This window comes from Hemiscyllium ocellatum, chromosome 13 (assembly GCF_020745735.1).
Source record: "Hemiscyllium ocellatum isolate sHemOce1 chromosome 13, sHemOce1.pat.X.cur, whole genome shotgun sequence".
Taxonomy (NCBI): Eukaryota; Metazoa; Chordata; class Chondrichthyes; order Orectolobiformes; family Hemiscylliidae; genus Hemiscyllium; species Hemiscyllium ocellatum.
The window spans coordinates 67,397,855-67,411,036 of NC_083413.1; the positions used below are offsets into that span (position 1 = coordinate 67,397,855).

Below are 13,182 nucleotides of genomic sequence, written 5' to 3' on the forward strand. Positions count from 1 at the left end.
CTCCTTCACTCTGTTGCATGCATGTGCACACGCCTCCTTCACTCTCTTGCTCACGTCCCCTCACTCTCTCTCTCTCTCTCCCCCGATGTGCACACGCACTCTCTCCCCCATTATGCGTGTGCACACCCCCTTCACACTCTCTCCCCCCATCATGCACGCACACACCCCCATCACTCTCTCTCACCCTCACGCGTGCACATCCCGTTCACTCTCTCCCCCCACCCCTTGTGTGCACAGCCTGTTCACTCTCTCCACCAACCCCTTGTGTGCACCCACCACTTCACTCTCTCCCACTTACGTGCACACATACCCCTCTCATGCGTACATACACCTTCCCTCATCACTCCCTCCCTAGCGTGCACGCATCCCCTCGCTCTTTTACATACACACTCTCTCTCTCTCTCTCACACACACTCTCTCCCACGCACGCATCTTCCCCCTCTGAATTGTTCTGGTCGAACTGAAATGGGGTATTGGTGATTAGATAAGTATGTGCTATTTCATTGTCCTGTTGAATTCTTATAACATGTTGTTGATGATGATCAAAGAGTAGTCTAATGGTATGATAATCAGCATGTTTAAATTTGTCCTGCTTTGTGTGGGCAGGGCATGCACATGCATTTTTCCATTGGGTCAGGTAGATGCCATTGTTGTTGCTGCAGTGGAACAGATTGGCCAGAGGTATGGTTAGATCTGGAGCACAAGCTACATCTACATGTTCTTAGCAGTTTCTTAAATAGCATGTGGAGTAAACTGAATTGGCTAAAGCCTGATTTCTGGACCTTTAGAAAATGCTGAGATGGATCACCACTTGGCACTTCTGGATGAAAGTGATTAAATGTATCAGCTTTGACTTTTGCACAGATATGATGGACTCCACCTTAAAGATCCTCCTCCTTATGTTAGCTGCTCAATTGTCCACTGTGCTTCATAACAAGATGTGGCAGGACTATAGAGCTTTGATCTGGTCTATTGGCTGTGGAAATACCTGGCTGTGCCTAAAGAACGTACTCCATCCGAAGTTGTAGCTTCACCAAGTTGGCATTTCGTTTTTTTTTTAGGAATGACTGGTACAGTTTCTGGCATGCCCTTTCAAACTGCTCATTGAGCCAGGGTTAGTTCCTCGGCAGGTCAGCAGGGGAAGAGATATACTGGGCTTTATCATTGCAGTGAGATATATTTCTGCTGCTACTGTTGATAAAACCATCGTGCCTTTTCTGCTGCAGCATCTATTATGAATTTTTCCCATTAATTACAGAGGCAGTGCCACGAAAAACAGAGGATGTCCACGGTGTGAATATGCCAACCTGAAAGCTCCCTGGTCACAGTTACTGATTCCACTTCAAATATAAACTCCATATTTATTTAATTAATAATATTTAATTTCTCTGGGGGCTGGTGATGAGATTTGAATGCGCATCTCGAGGTCAGTGTTCCTGATTACTAGTTCAATAACACAACCACTTTATTACTGTACCATTGCGGTTCAAACAGAGAATTGGGACAGTAGTCTGAAGTTGAAGGTAGCACACTGCCATGAAAAACTGAAGATCCATTATTGTGCCAGGAAGTAACAAAACACAGGTTCACATCATTGGTCTCTGGTGACTTTTTGATTTTAGCTGTGCTGCTGCTGAGAATTGCTATACAGAGTCCAGAAACTGCTGAGCAATGAGGAGGGCAAATGAGCTGCACTGCTCTTGCTTGTCTAATTCATGCAGTTTAGATTATCGGTGGCACAGGCCTAGCATAAAGGTGCTCACACCCTTTAACTCAAAAATAGGACCTGAATATCCAAGTCCTGGGAAGAGAAAACATTTCTGAGATTGCACTTGCCAAATCCAACCAGCATGTGTCATCTGAAATCTAATATGAAAAAAAATTCAGGACTCTCTCAATTCACCCAATCTGAAGGATTCAGATTCAGACAAAATTCATCATCAACAACCTAATTTATATTGAGCGGCACCAGCATCCATCTCCTTTTTAATCACAACATGCTGCACTCTTTGTTTAATGTTTCTGTCATTAACACATAATATAATGACATAAGTATGTACTGACTGAAACGTGATAAATATTTTGGTAATTGGGAATATTTTATGTCCGTTCCAGCAAAAGCTGAATGGCCTGCTCTTTGCAAAGTGCTGTAATATGATCAGTGGAATATTCTCCCAGTCCAGAGAGTTTTATTTAACACACTCCACAGTAACATTGTAGAAGATGATCTGTTAACTGTCACTGCAGTTAAAGCCTTATTGAAGGACTACTTATGAAAGACAGTTCACTTAACTGCATTAGAATACTCCAAAGCTAATGATAATGGCCTGATACTTGTAATGGTCAATCACATGTCTGACTCAGTTGCATATTCCTAGGCCTGTCACAATGCCAATTGATGGATATCTGGTCACATTTTTACAAGTAGTCAGAAACACCATTCCTAAGTTGATGTGTGAAATAATTTACTTCAAACTACGTTGCAATGTACTTAATAGGTTTGGGGTGGGGGAGGTGAGAGAAGAGGCTCGGTGTTGGTGATGGTACAAGAAGGAAGCATGGAACTTTTGGCAAGATAAGATTATTAAGGAGGAGCAACTATCCGATAAATAAAAAAAAACAGCTTGTGCCATTTGACATTACAGTAGCTATAACATCTTAGAATGGAATGGAAAGGGTCACTGGGCTCACTAGTAGGAAACACATCATGCAGTAATCTGTGCTTTAACAGATCGAACATTAGCACATCAGTTGGCTCTCGGTTACAGCTGTCATATCTAACAAAGAACGTGATTTCCAAGAAAATCTTCAAAACCTCATGGGCCCCCCGACAAATGAAATTGGAGATATGATCAACGCTGTGGTAGTGAGTAGGCCATGTAAGGTCAGCTCTGAATATTACCTCAGAGGACTTTTCAGAGCCAATTAATAGCATTTTCACTGAGACTTTTATCGTTTTAGTCTATACACTGACATCCTAGGCTCAAGGGAAACCTACAGGAAAGTAGGCACAGATCATTTCCCTGAACTGTGTGGCATCCTTCTGTCTGGGCTTTTCCAGTCGTAACAGATAGAGGAATTTATCTTTGGAAAACCTTTTGATGCATCATTGGTGTGAGGTAGCATGTTATACACCTAGGGTTGACTCTTTAGTTCAGTGCTATGTTGAGGAGAGGGTTGATCTTTGGTCATAGATCTTTCCCTATGCCCAATCAAACTCCATGAACACACCGAAAACACAAGTAGGGCAACTTGGCCTGGTCTGAACGTACCATCAACCAAGAAAACCGATTATCTGATCACCATGGCTTGTAGTTTTTTTTAGATTAGACTAGACTTACAGTGTGGAAACAGGCCCTTCGGCCCAACAAGTCCACACCGACCCGCCGAAGCGCACCCCACCCATACCCCTACATTTACCCCTTACCTAACACTACGGGCAATTTAGCTTGGCCAATTCACCTGACCCGCACATCTTTGTGACTGTGGGAGGAAACCGGAGCACCCGGAGGAAACCCACGCAGACACGGGGAGAACGTGCAAACTCCACACAGTCAGTCGCCTGAGTCGGGAATTGAACCTGGGTCTACAGACGCTGTGAGGCAGCAGTGCTAACCACTGTGCCACCGTGCCGCCCGTTCTTTGTGGTATTTTAACTGCCATGTTAGCTTATATTCTAAAAGCGGTTAATGAGATGTAAGGGACTTCGGAAAATAAAAATGTAACAATCATCCTTTATTAATGGTGCAAACAACTGAGTCAACCTATTATACACTAGACTACAACTATTCAGGAATAGTAAACATTCAAGAGAGATTCCTCAACTGTAATTAGAACCTAGAACGTGGTGCCAGAAAAAGCATAGCAGGTCAGGCAGCATCCAAGGAGCAAGAGAGCCTTTGTTTCAGGCAAAAGCCCTTCACCAGGAAGTGATTAGAATCCGCATTATAATTAAGGATCTCTGCTATTACTAGTCACAATTTCCAAGCATCTTATGGTAAGACTGCAGTCAAGAAATACATTTAGACTCCACCACCAGTCCACCACAGCTGGACTGAGAGCAATTTTTTTTTAATATAGATATCTGATGTTACTTCACAAGGCTTTCCCGTTTTATCCTGAGCCATCAGTACTTGCTTGTCCTTATAACTTTCTCCTCATTCTTTGAGATCTCCAGGGTAGGTGTCGCTGTGCCAGTGCTCACAACAGCTTGCACAGAATGCCAAGTGCTGATTTCTCTTCACGTGTAGAACTGTTAGCTGAATCATAAGCCAATCAGGCAGTTGACAGGCCAACAACGGGGCCCTGCCCTGGGATCAGGTCTATAAAGGCAGAGAGCTTGCCTGCTGAGCAGCCATTTTGCTCAGCAGTTCCATGCCACGGTGGTGGCTGCTGTTGGAACCATATCCACTAAGGGACAGAGGTTAGGTAATGAGTCAACGGTATTGCAGGACAATGGCATAGGTGATGTGGGGAAAAAGTAGACATCACTTGGGAGGGTGTGGTTCTTGAAGAAAAAGTGAGGATTGCAGATGCTAGTGACCAGAGTTGAAAAATGTGATGCTGGAAAAACACAGCAGGCCAGGCAGCATCCGAGGAGCAGGAGAATCAACGTTTCAGGCATAAGCCCTTCTTCAGGAATGAGGCTGGTGTGCCAAGCAGGCTGAGATAAAAGGTTGGGGGGAGGGAATTGGGGGAGGGACGTTGGGAATACAATAAGTGGAAGGAGGTGAGCGTGAGGGTGATAGGCCGGAGAGGGGGTGGGGTGGGAGAGGTCAGGAAAAAGATTGCAGGTCAAGAGGGCGGTGGTGAATCCGGGGGTTGGGACTGAGATAAGGTGGGGGGAGGGGAAATGAAGAAGTTGGAGAAATCTACATTCATCCCGTGTGGTTGGAGGATTCCTAGGCGGAAGATGAGTCGTTCTTCCTTCAGGCGTCGTGTGGTCAGGGTCTGGCGATGGAGGAGGCCAAAGACCTGCATGTCCTTGGCGGAATGGGAGGGGGAGTTCAAGTGTTCAGCCACAGGGTGGTTGGTGTGGGTGTCCCAGCGGTGTTCCTTGAAACGTTCCGCAAGTAGGCGGCCTGCCTCCCCAATGTAGAGGAGTCCACATTGGGTGTAGTGGATACAGTAAATGATGTGTGTGAAAGTGCAGGTGAATTTGTGACAGATATGGAAGGATCCATTGGGGCCTTGGAAGGAGTGAGGGGTGAGGTGTGGGCGCAAGTTTTGCACTTCTTGCGGTTGCAGGGGAAGGTGCTGGGAGTGGAGGTTGGGTTGGTGGGGGTGTGTGGATCTGACGAGGGAGTGGTCTCTCTGGAACGCTGATAGGGGTGGGGAGGGAAATATATCCCTGGTGATTGGGTCTGTTTGGAGGTGGCGGAAATGACAGAGGATGGTACAATGTATCCGGAGGTTGGTGGGGTGGAAGGTGAGGACCAGTGGGGTTCTGTCCTGGTGGCGATTGGAGGGGCGGGGTTCAAGGTTGGAGATGCGGGAAGTGGAGGAGATGCGGTGGAGAGCATCGTCATTTTCCCTAACCTTCCCTTCTCCCCACCTTTTCTAATCTCAGGTCTCTCGTTCAGACAGTTAACACCAAACAAGCTTGCTAACAGCTTTATGTGCCATGCATAACATGTGGCAACAGGCCTATCTGTATCTAGGTTAACATCAGTGGTCATCACTACCTGTGGTCATCACCTATAGGCCTCAGTGGGAGGTGGGATGCTGAGACTGACCACAGGATTTCATCCCTGTACTTAAAATTGGGGGTGAAGGCAGGAAGCTGGTGGGGTTTTTAAAGTGCCCTCTCTGCCCCCAGTTATGCCACTAGTGAGGCATAATCTGCCCACAGATTCAAATGATGGCACTGTTGTTTCTTGAGCATATGGCTATATGAGAAGGAATGGGTGAGGAGAGGGAAAAGGTACAGCAACAGCAGGATGGTACTCATTCGAGACCTCCCAGTCAATGGTGTTTTCAACATCCCGTGTTGTCCAACATGCCTCACTGAAGGCAGATAAAAATTTGACATTTTGCAATTTTCCTCAGCTGGGGCTTGGTTATGAGCTACCTTTTCCTGAAAGTGGAGGGGATACCTATTCCGATGTTTTGAGTTTCAAAACCGCTTGCAGTAGTAATGCCGGAGTACTCATCTTACAGTTCATTGAATGCATGAGTAAATGAGCATGTTTGAATACAGGTAAGTTTTACTTGGAGTTGAATTATGAACTGCAGCTTGAGAGGGTGCTAGGCTCCTATGGGGCTGTGGATACTGCACGATGAGAATTGAATGTTTTGAAAGATACAGCAGGAAAAAGTTAACAGAATGTGAGGAAATCTTGGTGATTAAAGCAATCACTTGATATAAGAAGCAACAGTATATCCTTAACTTGGCAGTTTTCTAAAGATCACCTATTTATTTCACAGAGGTGAGGTTTTCCGACTCAGACACAAAGTCACAGATGTGTAGTGTGCATTTATCTTGGTGAGGGTTTGTAACTGGGGAGTACCTGGATTGCCAAATATGCCAGTCTTGCTTGGGTCATATTCATGCAGCAGTGCTTCAGCTGCTGCTTCCCTACATTGGACTGCACGGTGCATCCACCTGATTGCTGGGAATGTGGCCACTTTGCTTTCAGTTCACAATGCTTGTTGCTGAACTAACAATGCAAGCATTTAAATTCTGTTGCAGCCCTTTCAACAGTAACAAGAATAGAGCAAAGTTCTTTCTACTGTCCATCTGCTCCCATGGGCAAGTAGTGAGTTCAACATGAACATACTTGGTCCAAAGCCCAGAACTCTGACTGAATGTCCACAAGTGAAAAGTCTTCAATGTTCCTGTCTGAAGCAAACAAAATTAGTAAGATTTACCCCAAATTTGCTCAGTTGCTTCAACAGGACAGTAGGTGGCACCCCTTCCTAGGTCATGTGCAGTGAGGCTTAACCCCCACACAGAATAATTTCAGAAACATTAGGAACCACACTTACCATCAGAATAAACCTGTTTAAATAATTTGATCTATTCTTATTTTAAAAAATATATTCAAATAGGTGACCCTTGCAACTCAATGACTGAATTTCCTCTCAGATGAGTAATTAGTAGGTTTGTGTGTGATGCTCATAATGTACGTGCAGAATCTCATTAAGTGTGGGAGAATGCTGTTTGAACTTCTGGGTTAAATTCAAAAGCTCTTTTCCAGTGATTCACGTAAATGCTTACGACACGTGCACCCTCATTATATTCTCCAATATTTCTAAACTGACAACTTTAAAAAAGGAAGGGGCCTTCACTCTCATAGAATCCCTACAGTGTGGAAAAAGGCCATTTGGCCAATTGAATATATCACACTTTCTTCAATATCACTGGGTCAATATCCTGGAACTCCCTCCCTAACAGTATTGTGGGGTATCTGTGTACATTCCTGATGAAAGGCTTAGGCTCGAAATGTCGACTCTCCTGCTCCTCGGATGCTGCCTGACCGGCTGTGCTTTTCCAGTGCCACATTTTTTGAGTCTGTGTACCTACGTCAGTTGCTCTGCAGGGGTACAAGGAGACAGCTCACCATCTTGTCAAGAACAATTAGGAATGGCCAATAACTGCTGCTGCCTCTGCCAGTGAAGTGTACATTCCTTGAATTAAAGAAAGTCCAATGACATTACCATCATGACACTGTCTCTTGCTATGCATTTCATTTTGTTATGCGGACAGGGGAATGCCTTCACTGACAGCACTAGCATATCTCCAAAACTGTGCTCTGGTGTCATATTAGATTTATCAGCATAGAAACTGTATAATGACAGGCTAATCATCCACAGGTGGCATAATCTCAAGGCCCATGTTGCTCCGATATCCACTGCTAGAAGCTGTTAGGTTAATGTCAGCATCATGTTCCTCCTCTGATCTGGTTAAAAATCTGAGGTGTGAGCTCACTTCACACCTCTGTGGGGTAGTGTACTGACACATCAGCATGATGCTTCTTCACAAACAGCTTGTTGGCTTTTAGAGGTTTAACCAATTTAATTCTTTGCTCCAAAAATAGTCTTACCTTCAATTGGATAAGATTGCTCTTGCAAATCACAGCACTGCCTTCAACGGAAAAGATTAATTGCTGTGTTAGGCACCTACAGGAATATGGTTGGCACTGAACCCAGGGGAGTGATTTTATAATTCAGCAACAATTACATATCACAAAAGCTTCAGGTCACACTATTTAAATGCAATTTGAAGACTGTTGACCAGTTTGGCTGTCGTGTGCAGAGGGGTAAGTCAACTTTCTTTTTAGAAGAAAATCACTGGAATTAAACGTTATCCTCCCATCACTGCTACACACCAACTGTAGGAAACAGGCAGGAGGCTGGAAGAACACAGCAGGCCAGGCAGCATCTGAGGTGGAGAAGTCAACGTATTATGTGTAACTCTTCCCAACCTCCAGATGCTGCCTGGTTTGCTGTGTTCTTCCAGCCTCCTGCCTGTCTACTTTGGATTCCAGCATCTGCGGGTTTTTTTTGTTTCTTAGCACATCAACTACAGCCAAACACTATAATGTTACCACTTTCTTTGGCTAATGTGTATTTCAGCTGAACCCCACTAAAGTTGGTCAATTAATCACCGTGGGCAGCACTTTGATTAGATTAGATTCCCTACAGTGTGGAAACAGGCCCTTCGGCCCAACAAGTCCACACCGACCCTCCGAACAGTAACCAACCCAGATCCATTTCCCGCTGACTAATGCACCTAACACCATGGACAATTTAGCATGGCAAATTTACCTGACCTGCACATGTTTGGATTGTGGGAGGAAACCGGAGCACCTGGAGGAAACCGACACAGACACGGGGAGAATGTGTAAACTCCACACAGACAGTCGCCTGAGGCTGGAATCGAACCCGGGTCTCTGATGCTGTGAGGCAGCAATGCTAACTACTGAGCCACCGTGCCGCCGCAAAAGTGTGCTGCTGGTGTTATTTACGTAGCTAATCCTTGTGAACAAAGTCCTTCAGAAATCACAAAAAAATTTGCATCCCAAATAGAACATGATTCCTTGAGAGGTTACAAAGAGCGTTGTTTGAATTTGCTCATGCAGTGAATTAGCGCCATTAAATATTTTCCTAATAAGCACATTAAGCTTTGCCTTAAATTAAAACTATATTGATGAAGATACCAATCATTTCTGAATGTCAGTTTCCTGTTTTGCAGTCCCTAAAACCCTGGGGTAACAGAAGCAGGAAGCAATTTTGTGCACATTGAAAATTGACTTGTCACTAGTACAAAAAGCAATTTTACTCAAAAAGGAGATCAAGCTCAGACAACAAATTTAATCCAAAACTTAGATATTTAACATTTGATAACAATAAGGGGAAGTGATAGATCAACTTTCATCACAGTGATATTTATCATAATTCAGGACTGAAAGGTTGTCTGTGCTGTTGAGCTATCACACCTATAAGTAGTCACAAGGGGTCAACTGAGAACAAAGGAAAGTATACTATACACAAAGTGTAGGAGCCGCACCAGGCACATCAAAAATGAGGAATCAACTCATTGAAGCTAAAGCACAGGACGACTTGCGTGCCAAATACAGAAGCAGCACGCAAAAAAACCATGTCGATATCACACAACAATGTATCAGATTCATGCTCTGCAGTCCTGCCTCATCCAGTCATAAATGATGGTGCACAATTAAATAGTTCACTGGGGGAAGATTTCACAAATATTCCCATTCTCAATGACTGGGGAGCCCAGCACATCAGCGCAAAAGATAGGTCTGAAGCATTGGTGTTCATCTGAAACTAAAATTGCCGAGTGGGTGATCCAACTCAGCCTCCTCCTGAGGTCTGAGAATCACATATCACCCGGAGGGGCTGGCATCAAGAAATAGCTGAAGGTACTGTGGTCCCTGGCAGCATTCGGGCATTGATACTGATACCTTGTGATCCAGAATTAGCTGTGGCGGGCCAAAGTGTTCCAATAGAGCACTACCCAACAATGTGGAAACATGCCCAAGTATGCTGTGTTCATAAAGTTCAGGACAAATCGATCCAGATAATTTCTGCAATATTAGTGCACTTTTTATCATCAGCAAAGTGTGGAAGGGATTGTTAACAGTGCTATCAAGCAGCATTTAAACAAACCCCACTCACAGATGCTCAGTTTGGATGCTGTCTACCACTAAGTCTCTGACCTCATCACACTCTTGGATCAAACATGGACAAAAAAGCTGATCTCCAGAGACATGGTGAGAGTGATTGCCTTTGACATCAAGATAGCATTCAATTGAGCATGACAGAGTTCCAATTAGTCAACGGGAATTGGAGAAACCCTCACATCTGATTGGAGTCATACCTGACACAGAGGAAGGTGATTGTGCTTGTTGGAGGTCAGTCATCTCAGCTCCAGGACATCTCTGCAGGAGTTCCTCAGAGTAGAGTCCTAGGCCCAACCATCTTCAGCTGCTTCAAAGACCAATCCTCTATCATATAGTCAAAAATGTGGATGTTTGGAGAGAACTGCATAATGTTTACTAGCATTCGAGACTCTGATACTGAACCAGTCTGTGTCCATATGCAGATAACATCCAGGCTTGGACTGATAAATGACAAGTGTCAGGCAATGCCCTGTTCCAAGAAGGAAGAATCTATTAAGCCTTAATTGGCTCAATAGCACTACCATCGTTAACTCCCCTCCACTAACTATATCCTGGACAATACCTGTGACTAAAAGCTGAACTGGAGTAGCCATATAAACATCACTCACCAACAGATCAGATCCACGCTCCATGTTCCTACATCATCTGCTCGTAAATTAAACAATTCAGTGGAGGAAGAATTCATAAACATCCCCATTCTCAATGATGGGGACACCCAGCACATCAGTGCAAAAGATAACAATTGCAGTCTTCCCAAAAGCTGTCCATCATCTATAAGGCAGAAGTCTGGAATTTGATCAAATATTCTCCACTTGCCTAGGTGGGTACACTCCAAGAACACTCAAGAAGCTTGGCACCATCCAGAATGAAACAGCCCACTTGATTGGCACCTTAATCAATACCATCTGAATTCATTCCCTTCCCCACTGACGTACAGTCACATCAATGTATATTATCTACAAGAGAGCCTCAGTAACTCATGTTCTTTTATCAGCCAGTGACTTCTACCACCTAGAAGAATAAAGAGAACAAATACATGGGAACACCTCAATGCAGGTCGAGCACTTATCAGGGACACAAAGACCTAGCTTAAAATCCTGCAAGTTCTGGCATCTCCAACCATTTTAAAAATTTTCTTCACATTCCACACATACAGTACACTGCACAGGGTGGCCAGTCAGCTATACCATCAACAGCTATTTTTATTTCTGATGCAGCTGCCTCAGGAGACACCTGATTTCAGTTTGCAACTTATTTCTTTTGTTTCATACACAAGGCAGATCAAGCAGGATCTATGGAGGGAGAAACAAGAGTTGCCATTTCAGGTCAATGACTAGCAGGATGGTCACCAACCTGAAACATTACCTCGTTTCTCTTCCTACAGATGCCTCCTGACTAGCTGAGCCATTAAAGCCCTTTGCTCAAATTTCACATTTCTAGTCATTCTCAGTATTTTGCCTTCTCTTTGTTTCAGTTGATTTCTCATTTTTAACATTTTAATTAGAGGTTAAATAATTAAATTCAACACATTATGAACAAATCTACGAACATGGAGGAATAGAATTTGTTGACACATTGTTCCACTTTTTATAGGAACAGGCTAATGGTCACATCAAATGTATATAGTCTTGCCACGTAATTTAACCTTTATCATTCAGAATCAATCTCATATATCCACACTGTGAATTTGGCATGGTGGCCAGAACTAAACATTGCACTCAAGCTATGGTTTAACCAGAGCTTTGTACAGCTGTGACATGACTTCTAACCCATTGTATTCTAATCTCTAAAGCTCAGCATTCCATTAGACAACTTTGTAAACAACTGTTGTTGACATTGTAAAAACCTTTGTTAGTGGCATTCACTGGAAAACTACTTAAGGCCAATTGAGATATTGGAACTTTTAACCATGCTTCAGAGAATTTAAAAATATTTCCAGGTTAATTATATTTTATTTCTTAAAAAGATAATTGCAGATTTTGAATTTAATTCAAGTTTCACCATCTGCCCTAGTAGGATTTGAACCCATATCTTCACGATCATTGGCCTGTGCCTCAGGATTACTTGCTTAGTGACACTACCACTATGCCACCACCTCCTTCATTTGCATTTACTCATTTTTTTTCTTATGTTCCATCCATTTATGCAGAGAACTCATTGCTGTGGCACACTTTTCTTCTGCTATTGTTATTGTACTGCTTAGTTCTCTCTTACTCGTCTCCTGATTTAATTGCTTTGCACCTTTTTAGGTTTCTCTTAAACTAAAATGCCCAATGCACCATTCCTGACTATGACTGTAGTCTCTTTCACATCATTTTTACTATCTTATTCAACTAAGATTTGGAGATGCCGGTGTTGGACTGGGATGTACAAAGTTAAAAATCACACAACACCAGGATATAGTCCAACAGGTTTAATTGAAAGCACACTAGCTTTCGGAGCGACTATCACCTGATGAAGGAGCGATGCTCAGAAAGCTAGTGTGCTTCCAATTAAACCTGTTGGACAATAACCCGGTGTTGTATGATTTTTAAACTTTATCCAACTAAGATTGCTCCACCAAAATTTACTACATTGAAATGCTTGCACAGCCTTATTTTATTCTTCCCATTGGCTCTTGGGCCCAGCCTTGTTCAAGTGGAACTCATCTCAAAGCAACAGTCCCTTACTATGTTGGTGTAGTATGAAGTACAACCTCTCATTCTGACAGCACCTCTTCTACAACATATCCCTTTGGCATGTGCAGATCCTTCAAGTAATAATCTCCAGAATCTAATCCTGGAGGTTGTTCTGCAAAAAGAAAGAGCCCCTAGTATTTGCTGAATTGGACCTCCCATCAATTTCCCTATGTTGTTGAACCTATTGTAGGCCACAATAGCTGAATGCTATACTCCTTGCCCCAGTATCCTTGCTCAAGATGTAATTTACCCTGGCATCAGGTTACACATTGTGTAGGACTCCATTCTGAATCTGCATCCTCTCAAGTATTGAATAACCTAACACTTACACTCCCCTTCCAACTCCACTGGAACAGTCC

At 43.5% G+C, this 13,182-nt stretch overlaps 1 protein-coding gene across 3 annotated transcripts in view; it reads right to left on the reverse strand.

Annotated features, from left to right (window-relative positions):
* The window catches only part of ppp2r3a (protein phosphatase 2, regulatory subunit B'', alpha), a 160,985-nt gene that overhangs the window by 43,032 nt on the left and 104,771 nt on the right, over positions 1 to 13,182 (reverse strand). The window lies entirely within an intron of this gene.